The following is a 20,931-nucleotide window of genomic DNA, read 5'->3' on the forward strand; positions in this document are numbered from 1 at the left end:
GTGGCTAATCTTCCTTTTCCAATATCCATTTTCTCCTATCCTGTTCTCTAACTGGAGTCGTCACCCTGTTTTCCTAGGCAAATTTGAGAGCTGGGAGTATTTAGAAATATCTCTGATTGGGCTACCAACCCGTAGCAAGTAAGATTGGTGTTAGGGCTGCCATCTTCGAGTTTACTAGTCAAAGCTCTGTACCTCATTAAATGAGTATTGGAACAGCACATTCTCTTCACACGATCTTACAGTTATACCGCTGACATTCGATCGTTAGAGCCTCTTTAGCTTGACAGCTTGACAGGATACACCAGGGGCTGGTGAGGTTGACATTTGAGTAAGACAGACTTTATATTCACACCATCACCCCGTTAGTACCGCAGAGATAAAGTTCTAAGAGAATAGATAGTTTGTATTCACCATAATAAAATGCTCAGGAGCTGACTTCCCCAGTACTTCCAGCATTGAGGAAGCAACAAGATTACTGTCTTGAATTTCTCAGTACTAGAACTTTACATACGTAACTCTGCTTATGAGAACGGTTTGCGATTCTTGTAATACTAGCGACCCGCATCGGCTTCGCAGGGGCAGCACAAAACATCTGCGGCCGGTCGACTTGCCTGCCGTAGTGGTAATACACAAGCCTTCCTCGTGAATCCGTTTGTTTATTAGTGAAAACCGTATCAAAATTCCCTACAGTAGATGCCGAGATTAGCCTTCAGATAGATACAAAAAAACTCGACGGAGGAGTTTAATTTAGTAATTTGTATAGGCGATGATACACACGTTTCTGCATCAGGAAGAATCAGAAAATAGTCATGTTAGTAATTTGTATAGGCGATGATACACACGTTTCTGTATCAGGAAGAATCAGAAAATAGTCATGGCTTGAAAATACTTGAAGCAATTGAAAATAAACCTGAGTATGTTGTTATCACAGAAATACTGAACAAAAATGCTAAACCATTAACACTATGGTATAGTCATTTGCACACAGCAGTTAATTACTTAAGTGTCAGACAATAGTTGATGCTATGAGGAGACAACTCGGATAGCCAGATGCACTGAATGGCGTCCAGGCATCATTGACCCGTCGAGCTAATGCTCCTCATTCACATCCGTGCTGCAGAGTGTTGTTGCTATCTCGTTAAAAGGATATTATGGTTCGTATCCTGATTCACTCATAGGTGCGAGTTTTCAAATGTAACCTTACTCCATTCAATTTTTTCGCTATTCACAGAAAAGCACTCCGTCTTCAGGCCACAAGTGGCCCATCGGGACCATCCGACCGCCGTGTCATCCTCAGATGAGGATGCGGATAGGAGGGGCATGTGGTCAGCACACCGCTCTCCCAGTCGTTATGATGGTTTTCTTTGACCGGAGCCTCTACTATTCGGTCGAGTAGCTCCTCAATTGGCATCACGAGGCTGAGTGCACCCCGAACAATGGCAACAGCGCATGGCGGCTGGATGGTCCCCCATCCAAGTGCCGGCCACGCCCGACAGCGCTTAACTTCGGTGATCTCACGGGAACCGGTGTACCAATTCAAAAAACACGACAATATGATTGAATAGTTACGTGGCCGAAAAATAAGTCCACGACAGAGTGGAATGGAGGCAGGTCGTGGTCAGACACACGTGGCTGGATGATTAGGAAGCTTACCGAACCGAATATTAGCCACTGTCTCAGAAGAAAGCACCCTGGTTGCTTTGGAGAGGTGTAGATGGCGTCGAACCGCTACCAGGGGGGTCATGTGGCCCCCCATCGCTAGCGTAAGTTATGGCAGTGAAGTAGCGTGCGTGTGCCGGTCGGTTGTGTGCAATCAGTGCATGGGGCGACTTGATGACATAATGGAATGGGAAAAATAAGCTATCAAATTTCGATGTGCCATGACCACGCCGGGAACAAGGATTTGATGATGTGTCAATGCGGACTGTACAACGTGTCTACACAGAATGGTGTGCCATTTTCAGATGTGTAGCACCGTTTAAGAAAGGTGGTCGCAATAAGGTCCTAACTGACAGGGACCGAACACGGGTGTCACGCCTTGTCAGTGACAGTGTTTCAATCCTCCATAAATTGTTACTGCCAGTGTATGTTAGTCTACCTCAGTCAGTTTGCGAGCGAACTTGAGAAGGCAACTGCATACAATGGAAATTTTGAGTTGGGTACATTGCAAGAGGCCATTTATAACAGTGGTATATAAAACTGCACGTCTTCAATGGACCAGACAACGCAGAAGCTAGACAGTAGAAGGCTGGAGAGGTGTAGTGTGGTTCGACGATTCGAGATTTTGCCTATTTTCAAACGAAGCAAGGTTTCGGGCAGACGGATGCGTTTAATTTGCAGTGTGCCGAAGGTTGAGTTCAGGCCGGAGGTCGTTCTTTGATATTTTGAGTATTTTTTCCTGTTTTGACTAGGTCCCGTTCATTGAGGTACTGTAAACATGAACCCTGATGTACACTCCTGGAAATTGAAATAAGAACACCGTGAATTCATTGTCCCAGGAAGGGGAAACTTTATTGACACATTCCAGGGGTCAGATACATCACATGATCACACTGACAGAACCACAGGCACATAGACACAGGCAACAGAGCATGCACAATGTCGGCACTAGTACAGTGTATATCCACCTTTCGCAGCAATGCAGGCTGCTATTCTCCCATGGAGACGATCGTAGAGATGCTGGATGTAGTCCTGTGGAACGGCTTGCCATGCCATTTCCACCTGGCGCCTCAGTTGGACCAGCGTTCGTGCTGGACGTGCAGACCGCGTGAGACGACGCTTCATCCAGTCCCAAACATGCTCAATGGGGGACAGATCCAGATCTTGCTGGCCAGGGTAGTTGACTTACACCTTCTAGAGCACGTTGGGTGGCACGGGATACATGCGGACGTGCATTGTCCTGTTGGAACAGCAAGTTCCCTTGCCGGTCTAGGAATGGTAGAACGATGGGTTCGATGACGGTTTGGATATACCGTGCACTATTCAGTGTCCCCTCGACGATCACCAGTGGTGTACGGCCAGTGTAGGAGATCGCTCCCCACACCATGATGCCGGGTGTTGGCCCTGTGTGCCTCGGTCGTATGCAATTCTGATTGTGGCGCTCACCTGCACGGCGCCAAACACGCATACGACCATCATTGGCACCAAGGCAGAAGCGACTCTCATCGCTGAAGACGACACGTCTCCATTCGTCCCTCCATTCACGCCTGTCGCGACACCACTGGAGGCGGGCTGCACGATGTTGGGGCGTGAGCGGAAGACGGCCTAACGGTGTGCGGGACCGTAGCCCAGCTTCATGGAGACGGTTGCGAATGGTCCTCGCCGATACCCCAGGAGCAACAGTGTCCCTAATTTGCTGGGAAGTGGCGGTGCGGTCCCCTACGGCACTGCGTAGGATCCTACGGTCTTGGCGTGCATCCGTGCGTCGCTGCGGTCCGGTCCCAGGTCGACGGGCACGTGCACCTTCCGCCGACCACTGGCGACAACATCGATGTACTGTGGAGACCTCACGCCCCACGTGTTGAGCAATTCGGCGGTACGTTCACCCGGCCTCCCGCATGCCCACTATACGCCCTCGCTCAAAGTCCGTCAACTGCACATACGGTTCACGTCCACGCTGTCGCGGCATGCTACCAGTGTTAAAGACTGCGATGGAGCTCCGTATGCCACGGCAAACTGGCTGACACTGACGGCGGCGGTGCACAAATGCTGCGCAGCTAGCGCTATTCGACGGCCAACACCGCGGTTCCTGGTGTGTCCGCTGTGCCGTGCGTGTGATCATTGCTTGTACAGCCCTCTCGCAGTGTCCGGAGCAAGTATGGTGGGTCTGACACACCGGTGTCAATGTGTTCTTTTTTTCCATTTCCAGGAGTGTATATTTCAGTATTCTCAGTGACCAAGTACAGCCCTCTCTTCTACACCGTCACGATGAATATGCCATGGACACTTCCATTTACCTAAATGATAACAGCAGTGTTCACACACGCGCGCTTATGTTTCTAATTTGATGAAAACTTGGCGCTCTATTGCACCTCTGCTGTCCCGCTAAATCACCCGATCTCAATACCATAGAAAATGTCTAGCACTAAACTGTGCAACACAGTCAAAGGATCACATTTTTAAAACCCCGCTTCATGGCCTTCGTTTAGTAGAGCACAAAACGATACAGACACTGCAGTAATTCGTAATCGGCTGTCACTGTAAACATGAATGACCGACGAGTGTCCTTCAAACCTATACGTCGCCAACCTTTACACCAGTTTCATTATTCAGGTATTCATTGGATCCTGATGTGTTGACGGTTACGAGTCGTGTCCCAGCATACGTTTTGGAGCAGTATTCTAGGTAGTGCCTGCTGTGCTTGCCGGTGATCATAAGTAATAAGAGCTGTGAATGATAAGAGCAGTAATACACTCCTGGAAATTGAAATAAGAACACCGTGAATTCATTGTCCCAGGAAGGGGAAACTTTATTGACACATTCCTGGGGTCAGATACATCACATGATCACACTGACAGAACCACAGGCACATAGACACAGGCAACAGAGCATGCACAATGTCGGCACTAGTACAGTGTATATCCACCTTTCGCAGCAATGCAGGCTGCTATTCTCCCATGGAGACGATCGTAGAGATGCTGGATGTAGTCCTGTGGAACGGCTTGCCATGCCATTTCCACCTGGCGCCTCATTTGGACCAGCGTTCGTGCTGGACGTGCAGACCGCGTGAGACGACGCTTCATCCAGTCCCAAACATGCTCAATGGGGGATAGATCCGGAGATCTTGCTGGCCAGGGTAGTTGACTTACACCTTCTAGAGCACGTTGGGTGGCACGGGATACATGCGGACGTGCATTGTCCTGTTGGAACAGCAAGTTCCCTTGCCGGTCTAGGAATGGTAGAACGATGGGTTCGATGACGGTTTGGATGTACCGTGCACTATTCAGTGTCCCCTCGACGATCACCAGTGGTGTACGGCCAGTGTAGGAGATCGCTCCCCACACCATGATGCCGGGTGTTGGCCCTGTGTGCCTGCCCGCATCTCGTGGTCGTGCGGTAGCGTTCTCGCTTCCCACGCCCGGGTTCCCGGGTTCGATTCCCGGCGGGGTAAGGGATTTTCTCTGCCTCGTGATGGCTGGGTGTTGTGTGCTGTCCTTAGGTTAGTTAGGTTTAAGTAGTTCTAAGTTCTAGGGGACTTATGACCACGGCAGTTGAGTCCCATAGTGCTTAGAGCCATTTGAACAATTTTTTTGAACCTGTGTGCCTCGGTCGTATGCAGTCCTGATTGTGGCGCTCACCTGCACGGCGCCAAACACGCATACGACCATCATTGGCACCAAGGCAGAAGCGACTCTCATCGCTGAAGACGACACGTCTCCATTCGTCCCTCCATTCACGCCTGTCGCGACACCACAGGAGGCGGGCTGCACGATATTGGGGCGTGAGCGGAAGACGGCCTAACGGTGTGCGGGACCGTAGCCCAGCTTCATGGAGACGGTTGCGAATGGTCCTCGCCGATACCCCAGGAGCAACAGTGTCCCTAATTTGCTGGGAAGTGGCGGTGCGGTCCCCTACGGCACTGCGTAGGATCCTACGGTCTTGGCGTGCATCCGTGCGTCGCTGCGGTCCGGTCCCAGGTCGACAGGCACGTGCACCTTCCACCGACCACTGGCGACAACATCGATGTACTGTGGAGACCTCACGCCCCACGTGTTGAGCAATTCGGCGGTACGTCCACCCGGCCTCCCGCATGCCCACTATACGTCCTCGCTCAAAGTCCGTCAACTGCACATACGGTTCACGTCCACGCTGTCGCGGCATGCTACCAGTGTTAAAGACTGCGATGGAGCTCCGTATGCCACGGCAAACTGGCTGACACTGACGGCGGCGGTGCACAAATGCTGCGCAGCTAGCGCCATTCGACGGCCAACACCGCGGTTCCTGGTGTGTCCGCTGTGCCGTGCGTGTGATCATTGCTTGTACAGCCCTCTCGCAGTGTCCGGAGCAAGTATGGTGGGTCTGACACACCGGTGTCAATGTGTTCTTTTTTCCATTTCCAGGAGTGTAGTTCTGAGGAAGTGAACGGCGTATTGTAACAACTGTAGCATCAAGACCGTACATTCCAATAACACAATGCTGTACGAAACGAGGCGAGAAATATTCGTCTTCTTCGCATTACAGTACATCGTCCTTGGTTTGTTTTTTTGTCACACGCGAGCCTAATTGGTTATATATAGCTCAGATCACCCGGTAATATATCAGTCAGACCCCTGGGGAACTCACAACCAACTATCAGTGGATTTCGATCGAATGTGGCTGAAAAGTGTTTAACTATCGCAAAGTGGAGGACAGAGATATGTCAGTATAATGACTGCTATGCTGCTCTTGTGAAAATCGTTAGGTTCCTTAGTTGTTTTATGTGCACAGTGGACTATTCTGTCTGGAAGGTCAGTAGATTCTGTTCTGTTGACAGTTACGAGTGGTGTCCCAGCAAACGTGTCAGAACAATGTCCTGGATGAGCAACGAATATCGTGCTAGGTAGTGCCTGTTGTTCTTGCCGGCGACCGTAAGTAATAAGAATTGTGAATGATAAGAGGAGCAGTAGTTCTAAGGAAGTTAAAGACATCTGTAGCAACGTTGCATCAAGATCATGTACTGCAACAGGACTATGCTCTACGAAATGAGGCGCGGAATATTCCCTTCTTCGTATTACAACTCATCGTCCTTGGTTTGTTTTTTGTTACACGCGCCCTTAATGGGTTACGTATGGCTTCAGATTACTGGGCAACTGATCAGTCAGAACACTGGGAAATTCAGTACCAACGATCAGTGGACTTCGATCGAATTAGGGTGGAAAGTGTTTAACTGCCACAGGTGGGGAACAGAGAAGTATAATCTAATGAGTGCTATTCTGCTCTTGTGAAAATCTTTAGGTTTCTAAATCACTTTGGGTGTAACAAGAGACTATTCTGTCTGAAAAGTCAGACAACTCTATTCCCTGTAAAGTGATGCTCCATCTGAAATGATATACAATATTTCTCTTACTGTCGTCCTTCTAGGATCAATATTGTTCATTGCTTCTTTTCTTTAGATATTCTATTTGTTACAGTCCTATGTTTTTCAGTCAATATCCTGATATCTTCTGATATTTTAGCTATTGTCCTGTGACGCATGTATCGTAGATCCCATTCCACTGCATGTAAACATACCATGTATGAGAGTATTGAAACATATCCTCTTAGAAAAATTATAAATGACTGTGCTTAAACTGACACACAATATTATTAGCGCAACGCAATCTGACTTTCAAAAATCCCTACAAAAGAATGTCCTTGACTAACAGTAACCTATACCTTTCAGGAATCACTTACCTCACAAAAACCTTCGTTACTCAAACTACTGCAATACAGCGTGCGCCAATACTGCCAGCCGAATAAAAGATTCTAACTGCTGAAGGCACTAACTACTGATAGGCATAGTTAGCAAATGAAAGATTATGATAGAGAACAAACAATGTATTTACTTTAATAGTGTTCAAAAGTCATAATATATACACTCCTGGAAATGGAAAAAAGAACACATTGACACCGGTGTGTCAGACCCACCATACTTGCTCCGGACACTGCGAGAGGGCTGTACAAGCAATGATCACACGCACGGCACAGCGGACACACCAGGAACCGCGGTGTTGGCCGTCGAATGGCGCTAGCTGCGCAGCATTTGTGCACCGCCGCCGTCAGTGTCAGCCAGTTTACCGTGGCATACGGAGCTCCATCGCAGTCTTTAACACTGGTAGCATGCCGCGACAGCGTGGACGTGAACCGTATGTGCAGTTGACGGACTTTGAGCGAGGGCGTATAGTGGGCATGCGGGAGGCCGGGTGGACGTACCGCCGAATTGCTCAACACGTGGGGCGTGAGGTCTCCACAGTACATCGATGTTGTCGCCAGTGGTCGGCGGAATGTGCACGTGCCCGTCGACCTGGGACCGGACCGCAGCGACGCACGGATGCACGCCAAGACCGTAGGATCCTACGCAGTGCCGTAGGGGACCGCACCGCCACTTCCCAGCAAATTAGGGACACTGTTGCTCCTGGGGTATCGGCGAGGACCATTCGCAACCGTCTCCATGAAGCTGGGCTACGGTCCCGCACACCGTTAGGCCGTCTTCCGCTCACGCCCCAACATCGTGCAGCCCGCCTCCTGTGGTGTCGCGACAGGCGTGAATGGAGGGACGAATGGAGACGTGTCGTCTTCAGCGATGAGAGTCGCTTCTGCCTTGGTGCCAATGATGGTCGTATGCGTGTTTGGCGCCGTGCAGGTGAGCGCCACAATCAGGACTGCATACGACCGAGGCACACAGGGCCAACACCTGGCATCATGGTGTGGGGAGCGATCTCCTACACTGGCCGTACACCACTGGTGATCGTCGAGGGGACACTGAATAGTGCACGGTACATCCAAACCGTCATCGAACCCATCGTTCTACCATTCCTAGACCGGCAAGGGAACGTGCTGTTCCAACAGGACAGTGCACGTCCGCATGTATCCCGTGCCACCCAACGTGCTCTAGAAGGTGTAAGTCAACTACCCTGGCCAGCAAGATCTCCGGATCTGTCCCCCATTGAGCATGTTTGGGACTGGATGAAGCGTCGTCTCACGCGGTCTGCACGTCCAGCACGAACGCTGGTCCAACTGAGGCGCCAGGTGGAAATGGCATGGCAAGCCGTTCCACAGGACTACATCCAGCATCTCTACGATCGTCTCCATGGGAGAATAGCAGCCTGCATTGCTGCGAAAGGTGGATATACACTGTACTAGTGTCGACATTGTGCATGCTCTGTTGCCTGTGTCTATGTGCCTGTGGTTCTGTCAGTGTGATCATGTGATGTATCTGACCCCAGGAATGTGTCAATAAAGTTTCCCCTTCCTGGGACAATGAATTCACGGTGTTCTTATTTCAATTTCCAGGACTGTATATCAGTTCATGATAATACAACCTACTTACAGTATAACTACCGTTCCTTCAGACGTAATGGGCCTTATGTAGCCTACTTCTGGACGCATTCCTTCCGTATCACTGGCTGGTACAAACACACGGAACTACTTTCAAGCGACGCCTTTCTTGGCGTGAGAGTTCAATGGCGGTGGCACTACCCAAGTTCGAATATCTGCATCTCATCATTTGCGATTAGGAAAAGTGTTCGTGTGAGACGTTGGGGTATGGGGCCCATAGCCAGAAGATGTCCTGAGTAATGTGTCTGTTCGAACTTTGTTATTGTCCAACACCGAGACGGCGGGTACTCTGCTGAACTGTGGCTTGCCCATCCGCTGTGGCAACACGATTTCGAACTCCGTTATCCACACATTGTAAACCACGAAATCTGACAATGAATGGGACGATTTTACGCGAGACATCGTACGACAGTCTTATTCGTGCTCACAGTAATTTTCTTCTTCGTTTTCTTCTGGAATGCATGGATTAGATAGCTACCACTTCCGTGTTCTCAAAAAAATGGTTCAAATGGCTCTGAGCACTATGGGACTTAACATATGAGGTCATCAGTCCCCTAGAACGTAGAACTACTTAAACCTAACTAACCTAAGGACATCACACACATCCATGCCCGAGGCAGGATTCGAACCTGCGACCGTAGCGGTCATGCGGTTCCAGACTAATGCGTCTAGAACCGCACGGCCACACCGGCCGGCCGGGTTCTCCATCTACCCACATTGCATGTGGCCTCTGTGCGTTGTTCCTGTCAACTAGACATTTGGTTAAACAGTCTTTATCCATTCTCTCTAAATAAAAAAAATGGTTCAAATGGTTCTGAGCACTATGGGACTCAACATCTGTGGTCATCAGTCCCATAGAAGGTAGAACTACTTAAACCTAACTAACCTAAGGACATCACACACATCCAAGCCCGAGGCAGGATTCGAACCTGCGACCGTAGCGGTCATGCGGTTCCAGACTGACGCGCCAGGAACCGCACGGCCACACCGGCCGGCTCTCTCTAAATACATTTTCCATTTATGTTCATACTGTTGCGTTTTATTATTTAAAGCTTATACAGTCAAATCTTATATTGCGTCTTTGTTTCTCTGTCTGTTAAGTAATGACCAACAAAAGTCAATCGGAGACGCTACAAAATAGGCGATGCTCATCGCGGGCAGCCCTACTCTCAAATTTCATGGAGCCCACGTTCCAATACAAGTCAGGCAACGTATTATTTTCGCCAGCTTGTACCTCGCATAATGATTACGAAGGAAGGCTTGCCGACAATTTTTCTTCATGCGCTGTTCGGCGAATGGAGGAGGATGTGATCATACACTGTGTGCCCTGTATTAAACACTGTTCAATAGCTTGTAGAGTACATCTGCAAGTATTGAGGGCAGTTTTCGATTCTCGCAGGAACTTCTTTTCGGTTGCCTGTACATTTAGTTTTTACTGTTAAAATCAAACAATGGCTCTCTATGTTGGAATGTCAACAATTTAAAGGAAAGGATAAATTGCTACTCACCGTAAGGATGACACGCTGTGTTTCAGACAGGCACAACAAAAAACTGTTACGTATTAAGCTTTCAGCCAAAGCCTTCATCAGAAAACGAAACTTACACACTCATTCATTCACACAAGCAAGCACATCTCGCGTAGATGTGGTCGCCATGCGGCTCTGTATTACCCCGATGGACACCGTTGGCGAGTATCACGAAGGCCTATGAAGACATCCCGTTCTTTCAATGTTTGTTAGTCCTGGCGGCAGGATGTGAGGAGCCATGGGGACTTAAGGTCACGGCTGGTAATCATTGCGGGAACTCTGCCGGCACAACGGTGTGTAACGGACATCTCGTGTCCTCCTGTGTTACTTCTCATGCGACAGTATCGTAGTGCTATTTTTGAATAGAACAATGCTCGTCCATAAATGGCACATATCTCTATGAACAGTCTGCGTAGTGCGTAATGGTGAGGTACTCATGGGCCAACAAGATCCTCAGATCCGTCCCCGATAGAATATGTGGGAATCAGCTCGGATTTCAACTTCTTTGTGGGCCAGTTTGCAGCAGGAAAGGACACAACGGCTTTATGACATCCATCCCAACCAAACCAGTGCTTGTCTTGAGGCCATGGGAGGGGGGAGGGTTAAAACGTCTTACTAGTAAGTGGGCTCATAGTGCCAAGTTCTTTGTAAATTTGATATTGTAATCACTGAAATAACGGCACATACTCCCCACCCCCTCAACCAGTGAGGTTTAATTTCATTTCCTCCTCCCTTTCTGAATGCCTCGCTTTTTTTGTCAGACGGTGTATTTTTAAGTACTAGATTCACTTGGAGCGGTTCCACTTTGACGCCATCTTCATTCCGATGAGTTTCACCGCGGTATAATGCACTGACACTTCTTGCCTTCCGTGTTCTTTAACGAGTGGTTCTCAGATAGTAGTTAAAACGGCTAAAACACCAATGCGCAAATGATCCTGTGATAAGATGCATTGCTACATTTGTAGAGGAGATAATTGAAATTTTGCAGCACGTTTGATATACAGTTTGTAACAGGTTTAAGTGTAGATATTTATATGTGGTACCTTAATGTGTACACATATCAATGTGATGGTCGTTTTGTCTCTTTGTCGAACAGTCTTCCCATAAACACAACACAAACTTTGCGATATGATTTCTGCATGGCCGCACCTGAGCCACGAAGTGAACGACGCCTGGCAATATAGACTACCAGTTTTGAATCCACGCGTCCATACTTCAATACAATGAATCGACAAAGAAACTGGTATAGGCATGTACACTCCTGGACATTGAAATAAGAACACCGTGAATTCATTGTCCCAGGAAGGGGAAACTTTATTGACACATTCCTGGGGTCAGATACATCACATGATCACACTGACAGAACCACAGGCACATAGACACAGGCAACAGAGCATGCACAATGTCGGCACTAGTACAGTGTATATCCACCTTTCGCAGCAATGCAGGCTGCTATTCTCCCATGGAGACGATCGTAGAGATGCTGGATGTAGTCCTGTGGAATGGCTTGCCATGCCATTTCCACCTGGCGCCTCAGTTGGACCAGCGTTCATGCTGGACGTGCAGACCGCGTGAGACGACGCTTCATCCAGTCCCAAACATGCTCAATGGGGGACAGATCCGGAGATCTTGCTGGCCAGGGTAGTTGACTTACACCCTCTAGAACACGTTGGGTGGCACGGGATACATGCGGACGTGCGTTGTCCTGTTGGAACAGCAAGTTCCCTTGCCGGTCTAGGAATGGTAGAACGATGGGTTCGATGACGGTTTGGATGTACCGTGCACTATTCAGTGTCCCCTCGACGATCACCAGTGGTGTACGGCCAGTGTAGGAGATCGCTCCCCACACCATGATGCCAGGTGTTGGCCCTGTGTGCCTCGGTCGTATGCAGTCCTGATTGTGGCGCTCACCTGCACGGCGCCAAACACGCATACGACCATCATTGGCACCAAGGCAGTAGCGACTCTCATCGCTGAAGACGACACGTCTCCATTCGTCCCTCCATTCACGCCTGTCGCGACACCACTGGAGGCGGGCTGCACGATGTTGGGGCGTGAGCGGAAGACGGCCTAACAGTGTGCGGGACCGTAGCCCAGCTTCATGGAGACGGTTGCGAATGGTCCTCGCCGATACCCCAGGAGCAACAGTGTCCCTAATTTGCTGGGAAGTGGCTGTGCGGTCCCCTACGGCACTGCGTAGGATCCTACGGTCTTGGCGTGCGTCCGTGCGTCGCTGCGGTCCGGTCCCAGGTCGACGGGCACGTGCACCTTCCGCCGACCACTGGCGACAACATCGATGTACTGTGGAGACCTCACGCCCCACGTGTTGAGCAATTCGGCGGTACGTCCACCCGGCCTCCCGCATGCCCACTATACGCCCTCGCTCAAAGTCCGTCAACTGCACATACGGTTCACGTCCACACTGTCGCGGCATGCTACCAGTGTTAAAGTCTGCGATGGAGCTCCGTATGCCACGGCAAACTGGCTGACACTGACGGCGGCGGTGCACAAATGCTGCGCAGCTAGCGCTATTCGACGGCCAACACCGCGGTTCCTGGTGTGTCCGCTGTGCCGTGCGTGTGATCATTGCTTGTACAGCCCTCTCGCAGTGTCCGGAGCAAGTATGGTGGGTCTGACACACCGGTGTCAATGTGTTCTTTTTTCCATTTCCAGGAGTGTATGTTCAGATACAGAGATATGTAAACAGGCACAATATGGCGCTGCGGTCGGTAACGCCTATATGAGACAACAAGTGACTGATGCAGTTGTTAGATCGATTAGTGCTATTATAATAGCAGACTATCAAGATTTAAGTGAATTTGAACATGGTGTTATAGACGGCACACCAGCGATGGGACATAGCCTCTCCGAGGCAGCGATGAAGTGGGGTTTTGCGTGCTACCATTTCACGAGTTTACCGTGAGTATCAGGAATCCGGTAAAACATCATATCTCCGACATCATGGCGTCCGACATCCTGCTAGAACGGGACCAACGACGACTGATGAGAATCATTCAGTGTCATAGAAGCTTCCGCATATTGCTGCAGATTTCAATGCTGTGTCAACAACAAGCGTCAGCGTGCGAACCATTCAACGAAACATAATCGATATGGGCTTTCGGAGCCTAAGGCCCACCAGTGTATCCTTGATGACTGCACGACACAAAGCTTTACGCCACGCCTGGGCCTGCCAATACCTACATTGGACTGTTGATGACTGGATTCACGTTACCTTGTCGGACGACTCTCGTTTCAAGTTGTATCGAGCGGATGGACGAGTACGGGTATGGAGACAATCTCGGAATCCATGGACTCTGTATGTCAGCTGGTGACTGTTCAAGCCGGTGGAGGTTCTGTAATGGTGTGGGGCGTGTACAGTTGGAGTGATATGGGACGCCTGATATGTCTAGATACGGCTCTGACAGGTGAAACGTACGTAAGAATCCTGTCTGATCACCTACATCCATTCATGTTGTCAGTAGGCTGTTTAACTTTTTATGTTGGTAACGCCACTTAGCGCTCGGTATGAAAATCACTGACTGTGCTGTGTGCATTCTGTGGCTGGTTGGCATTGTTGGAATATTCGCCGGTGTAGTGTTGGGCAATTAGATGTGAACAGCGCGTAGCGTTGGGCAGTTGGAGGTGAGCCGCCAGCAGTGGTGGATGTGGAGAGAGAGATGCCAGAGTTTTGAGAGGTTACTATAAGCGAACGATCTGGACGTGTGTCCGCCAGAAAAAGGAACTTTGTAAAGATGGATGGCATGAATTGATAGATAAAATGATCACTTTTGAACATTCTTAAGGTAAATACATTGTTTGTTCTATATCAAAATCTTTCACTTGCTAAATATGTCTATTAGTTATGCCAGTAGTTAGAATCTTTTTTTTAACTGGCAGTATTGGCGCTCGCTGTATTGCAGTAGTTCGAGTAACGAAGATTTTTGTGAGGTAAGTGATTCATGAAAGGTATAAGTTATTGTTAGACAGAGCCATTCTTTTGTAGGGATTATTGAAAGTGAGATTGCGTTGCGCTAAAATATTGTGGATCAGTTTAGTGGTGATCAGAATAAGTAAAGGGAAAACTGAGTACGTTGAGTTTTAATCAGCTGTTTCTGTATCAAATAAGGTAAGAGTTTTTCCAGAACTGTTATTCATAATTTTACAAAGGGGGGGTTTCAATGTCCATTGTGCATTCCGACTGACTTGGGCAATTCTAGCTGGACAATGCGACACCCCGCACGCTCAGAATTGCTACAGAGTGGCTCCAGGGAGACTCTTCTGTTTAAACGCTTCCGCTGGCCACCAGACTCCCCAGACAGGAATATTATTGAGCAAATCTGGGATGCCTTGCAATGTGCTGTTCAGAAGAGATCTGCACCCCATCGTACACTTACGGATTTATAGACAGTCCTGCAAGATCCATGCTGTCAGTTCCCCCCAGCACTACCTCAGACATTAGTCGAATCCATGCCACATAGTGTTGCGGCACTTCTGAGTGCTCGGGGGCACTAAACGATATTACGCATATGTTTCAGTTTCTTCGGCTCTTTAGTGTATCTGACCTGCTGCCGGGTAGAAAATGAAAATTAATGGCTTCCTTATGCGACATGTACTTGGAGGTACTTCCCAGGCTAAAAACATAGAACTTGCAATAGGCCTAGCTATAATTACTAGTCAGAAAAAGATCTAAATACTGCTGTAATGCTTTTCGGTACACCGTCCTCAGTCAGCAGTAGAAGGATCTGCGTTTGTACGCGGTACACCCTGTATTTAATGCATGATTAATTTAATATTCTTATGTCACTATTCCTATCTTGCCTATTTATACGAGTATGCTATAAAATTAAGTGACAGATCCTTGAATTAACTTGACTCCTGCAGGAATGTTTCTGATCCGATCGTTAAAGACCGCTGACAACTGCAGCAGCGCATTGAGAACAATAGGTTCCTTAGGGCCGTAGACCTGAACCGGAGTTACGTGGGCCGCGGGAGCGGCTGCGAGCGCGGATTTCGTAGACGAGAACAAGAGCAGGAAGCCGCGGCGTGCGTTTATCTAGCCACTCCCAAACCAGCGGCCGGCCGCTGCCGGTGCCGGTGTTTCACAACAAGGGTCGGCCGGCCCGGCCCTGCCGCCTGTCTGTGCTATTTCCACGCTCCACCCACCGTACTCTGCTACCCACGGCTGAAGCCATTGCTCCACACGCTGTGGGTGAATGACTCGACAAGTGTTGTGGCCTTTGGCACATAAAGTTTGTGTATTTTCCCGAATACATTCTCCCTCTATAAAAAAGGCCAAGTCGAACTTGGACAACTATCCGTTTTTGAAAAAGCTTCTGTGTTGACAGGTTCAGCCTCATGTAGCAATAAAGGATGCTCGCTACCTCACACCTTAAAACCACAAGAATTAAAGTTGCTTGCATCTTACGAGAGTGTTTATGGACAGTAGGCCGATTGGTAACTGCAAGGATGATACACAGGACATAAAATCCCGTCTGAGGCATGCGATCATTTTTATGTTAATAATTGGCAGCCAGTGCTGTACAATCACAATGAACTCATGAATGTTCAATTGACTCTTTTGTTAGAACATGTCACGCGTTTCGGGATTACACCCATCTTCAGACACCTGTTACAAAAAAGTACAAAATGTAAGTGAACAGCACACTCAACACGTCTCAACGTTACAGGAAATGAGATCTGGTCATATGAGTTACATACCACAAACTTCAACTCCTTCCTAACCAATCAGGCGTACAGCCTTGACAACTGAAAGAAAGTGTCGAATAACATATGACTGCGACACAAGCAGTCTTGAAGCAGAGCGTATCCTGACGCTAAACAAGTCAACTAGCAGCGAAGCGCCCTCGGCAGGGGGCGCTGCATGGTCATGTGCTCCATGCGTTCACATGTAATTTGATAATAATATAATCAGCATATAACATCTGACAGGGTGTAATTACGACTAGCAGTCGGATATTACTTCCGTACACGTTAACACTATGGGATTTTTTAAAATTTTTTTAAAAACTCAAAAACTTTTTTACATTGTCATACTACGCCTATAGCCAGTAGTGACACTAAGCACAACTCGAACAATATGTCAATATAAAATAAATAATAGAGGGGGGAGTTCCTTCATGAGTAAACCTTTCAACCTCTCAAATCTCTAAAGGGAGACTGGCCATAAGTTGGCCACGATAGAAGATAGCCTAAGGATTCTCCATTTAGAACAAAGGGGGAAGATTTTAGATAACCTTAAAGATTTGGAGATCTACGCGCGTATACAGCACGTTGCCCACCCAATCTTCAATGAACAGGTTTGCGGTGGGAACAACTGGATATTTGGCTTATTTGAACGGATACTATTTTGAACTTGGTGTCTGTCATCCCCTCATGAGAAGTATGGTAGTGTATTTTATAGGAAATGGTGGTGTTCTGTGCACCTACCGTTATGATAAGCTAGGTTTTCTGCTGAGTGGTTGGCTGGTTTAACGTCATACGGGGAAAGTTAGGTGGGCAGATAGGTTGGCATATACGGATTTGTTCACCACCGTACCCTTTGGATGGTCCTTGGTGACACAATGGTTTATTTTATTGATTTTAGATTTCACAGTTTTAACACTTTTAATGTTTTGTTTTTTGTCTTTTTTTAAAAAAAATCTAGAGATCTCCGGTATCCGGATAGCATAGGTAGGACTCGGGCAATTGTCGTGCCACTAGTTTATATAGACAAAGGAATGTATGACGTATAACCCAGGTGTGTTTTGGGATTTTATGAAAATGCTCTTCCTCTCACCATTAAAGTTTTTCCATCTGGTAGAGGGGTGTAAGTTGTTGTTTGAAGGTTTCTGTTTGGGCAATCATGGTCCATGACTATCACTTGGCTGTAATTCGATAGGCGGATGGCTGCCGCCGATGTGGTTGCCGTTGGCTTTAACAGATGACGCCTGAGACGTTTGTGTACGCGAGCTGATCACCGGGTTTTAGTTTATGACGGATAATGTTGGTTGTATTTAATTTGGTGGTATTCTTTTAGAGATTTGAGAGGTAGAAAGGTTTATTCATGAAGGAACTCCCCGCTCCCCTATTATTTATTTTATATTGACATATGGTTTGAGTTGTCCTTAATGCCACTACTGGCTATAGGCATAGAATGGCAATGTAAAAACGTTTTTGAGTTTTCTAAAAAAAATTAAAAATCCTCTAGTGTTAACATGTACGGAAGTAACATTCGGACTGCTAGTCGTAATTACACCCTGTCAGATGTTATATACTGAGTATATTATTATCAAGTTACATGTGAACGCATGGAGCACATGACCATGCAGCGCCCCATACCTAGGGCTCTTCGCTGCTAGTTAACTTGTTTAGCGTCAGTATACGCTCTGCTTCAAGACTGCTTGTGTCGCAGTCATATGTTATTCGACACTTTCTTTGAGTTGTCAAGGCTGTACACCTGATTGGTTAGGAAGGAGTTGAAGTTTGTGGTATGCAACTCATATGACCAGATCTCATTTTATGTAACGTTGAGACGTGTTGAGTGTGCTGTTCACTTATATTTTGTACTTTTTTGTAACAGATGTCTGAAGATGGGTGTAATTCCGAAACGCGTAACATATTCTAATAAAAGAGTCAACTGAACATCTCATGACTTTATTGCGATTGTACACCATTGGTTGCCAATTATTAACTGGAAGGATCACTAAACGCGAAAACACAGAAAATAAAAGAAAATACGCTGTGGGGGATTATACCAGACGCATGTACGCAGTTAACTACAATGATTGGCCTGGAGAACGGAATGCAACGTTGCCATTAGCAGATGGTGTTGCTCTCAAAGACAAGTCTATTTCGTTCTTCCTTGTACCACCTAGTGTTTTCGTGAAATTTACGAGATACGTCTTGTGTCTGAAAAATATGGTCTTTTAAAGGAGGAAAAACAGACACAGAACTCATATGTCATTTACCTTTAAATATATGGTAATGTTTTTGATTATGCCTTCGAAATACAAGTTTGGTAAAATGACTGGTCCTTTGTATATTTTTTGTTTTATAAAGCGCTTGTGAAATATTTCCTGTTGGTCCCTGAGCAAGTCCCATTCCTGAAATGATAAATAACTCCATCACCGAATGTACTACGAACCATGGATGAAGAACAACGAACAGATTCCATACTGTTAGATTTCCAGAAAGCATGTAACACAGTGCAACGGGACGGCTCTTCTTCTCCGTATATATAAAGGATCTGACGGACTGTATGAGCAGCCATCTGCGACTGTCAGCTGATGATGCTACAGAGTACGGGGAGGTGCGGTCCTTAATGGAGTCTTACTCTAAATGTGGAAAAAATGTAAACAAATGCAGATAAGTGGAAAAAACAATCCTAAAATGTAGCAATGCAGTATTATTGCTGTGCTGCGTGCCACAGTCACGGGGATTATATATCTATGGGTATGTTTGCTAAGCGATATGCGGTTGAACTAGCACGTAAGATCGGTTCTAGTGGCGGCGAATGATTAACTTTCGTTTGTTGGTTGAGTTGTGAGAAAGAGTGGCTCATCTGTAAAGGAGGCAGCAGACGGGACACTTCTGCAAGCCAGAATACTGCTCGAGTGTTTAGGATCCCCACCAGATCGGATTAAAGGAAGATATCGAAGCGATTCGGAGGCGAGCTGGTAGATTTGTTACTGGTAGGTTCGAGAAATATGCAGGCATTACGGAAATACTACGTGAACTCCAATAGGAATCCAGGGAGTGAAGAAGACGCTGCTTTGGCGGAACGCTACTCAGAAAGCTTAGAGAACGGACATTTGTGACAGGATGAAGAACGATCTTAACTGCCACCAACACACATGTTGGCTAAGGACCGCCAAGCTAAGAGAAATCAGGAATCGTACGAAGTTTATAGACAGTCGTCCATTTGCGAGTGGAACAGGAGAGGGAATGAGTGGCAGATGTACAAGGTACCCTCAACAATGCTCTGTATGGTGGCTTGCCGAGAATGTGTGTGGATATGAGTATATGTGTAGATGATTATTTTCTAAAAATTTCTTAAGAACACTGGTGGTAAAAACAGCTTTAATGTTCCCTCGATAGGGAACAGCTGGAAAATAGTGTCCAACATGGCAGAAATGACTAAAAATGACTAACTCGGCGGTAAAGTGTAATAGTGTTGAAATACAACTTTCTGCATTTGCTTTTCTTATTTATCCATAGCTGAAATTTTGCTTTGCTTAGTGAATACAACGTGATGAAAATCTACATACCTGTACTGTTCCTTGTTTGCTTCATTCAAGTGCAGCGACACTCCATTTTGCAAATGATTTCAAGTTGTTGTTGTCTTCAGATGGTTTGATGCAGCTCTCCATGCTACTCTATCCTGTGCAAGCTTCTTCATCTCCCAGTACTTACTGCAACCTACATCCTTCTGAATCTGCTTAGTGTATTCATCTCTCGGTCTCCCTCTACGATTTTTACCCTCCACGCTGCCCTCCAATGCTAAATTTGTGATCCCTTGATGCCTCAGAACATGTCCTACCAACCGGTCCCTTCTTCTTGTCAAGTTGTGCCACAAACTCCTCTTCTCCACAATTCTATTCAATACTTCCTCATTTCAAGTACTCAAGATTACATTCTGGGTCAGACCTACACCTCTCCGCTAGCCATGGTAGACAGGTTCCGGGATATTCGGTCACATGTACGTTAAAATCACTATACGATGCGTTAGCGCACTGCACATGTGGCACATTTTGATCTGTACCTTTTCCCAGTGTCTACGTTCTCCAAATATTTAAAGTGCTTTTCGTTATGTAACTAAAACTTCAAGGTCAGTTCGGAAGTACATAACAGACAAACCTCCGACGACTAATCTGGTATGTATTGTGCATTACACAGTGCTAAGGAGGGGGGAGGCACTACCTAACTTTTATCTGAGCTGTGGGACCACTAATTTAGATGTCCAGAACTGAAGTTTCCTTCACTTTTTATCATTATTACACCTCACCTCGGAAATTATACTAATAGTAAAAAAGAAACCGAGATAACTAGTTCATCTGGAGAGGTAGCTTAATAAGAACAGAAATATTGCTAATTCATCCGTCGAACGAGTCCCAAGAGCGACCTGAATATCTTTCAGAGCATTCGTGTGACGTCACTACTTGGCGACTATTGGTCGGACACGAACAAACAAGTGTACTGCTCTTGCGGTCCTATCAGCAAGTTTTGGGAACTACTCACTTTTAGAGGCAATTACAGTTTCCATAAGATATGGCTATCCTCACATAGCCCGAATCAAAATATTTGTCAGAAATCGTTCTCGTATTCTCCTGGAGTGATTTAGGAGGACATAGATAAATCACGATGACGCAACCAAAGCCGCGCGGTTTAGCCG

The sequence above is a fragment of the Schistocerca cancellata genome, chromosome 2 (genome assembly GCF_023864275.1).
Source record: "Schistocerca cancellata isolate TAMUIC-IGC-003103 chromosome 2, iqSchCanc2.1, whole genome shotgun sequence".
Lineage (NCBI taxonomy): Eukaryota > Metazoa > Arthropoda > Insecta > Orthoptera > Acrididae > Schistocerca > Schistocerca cancellata.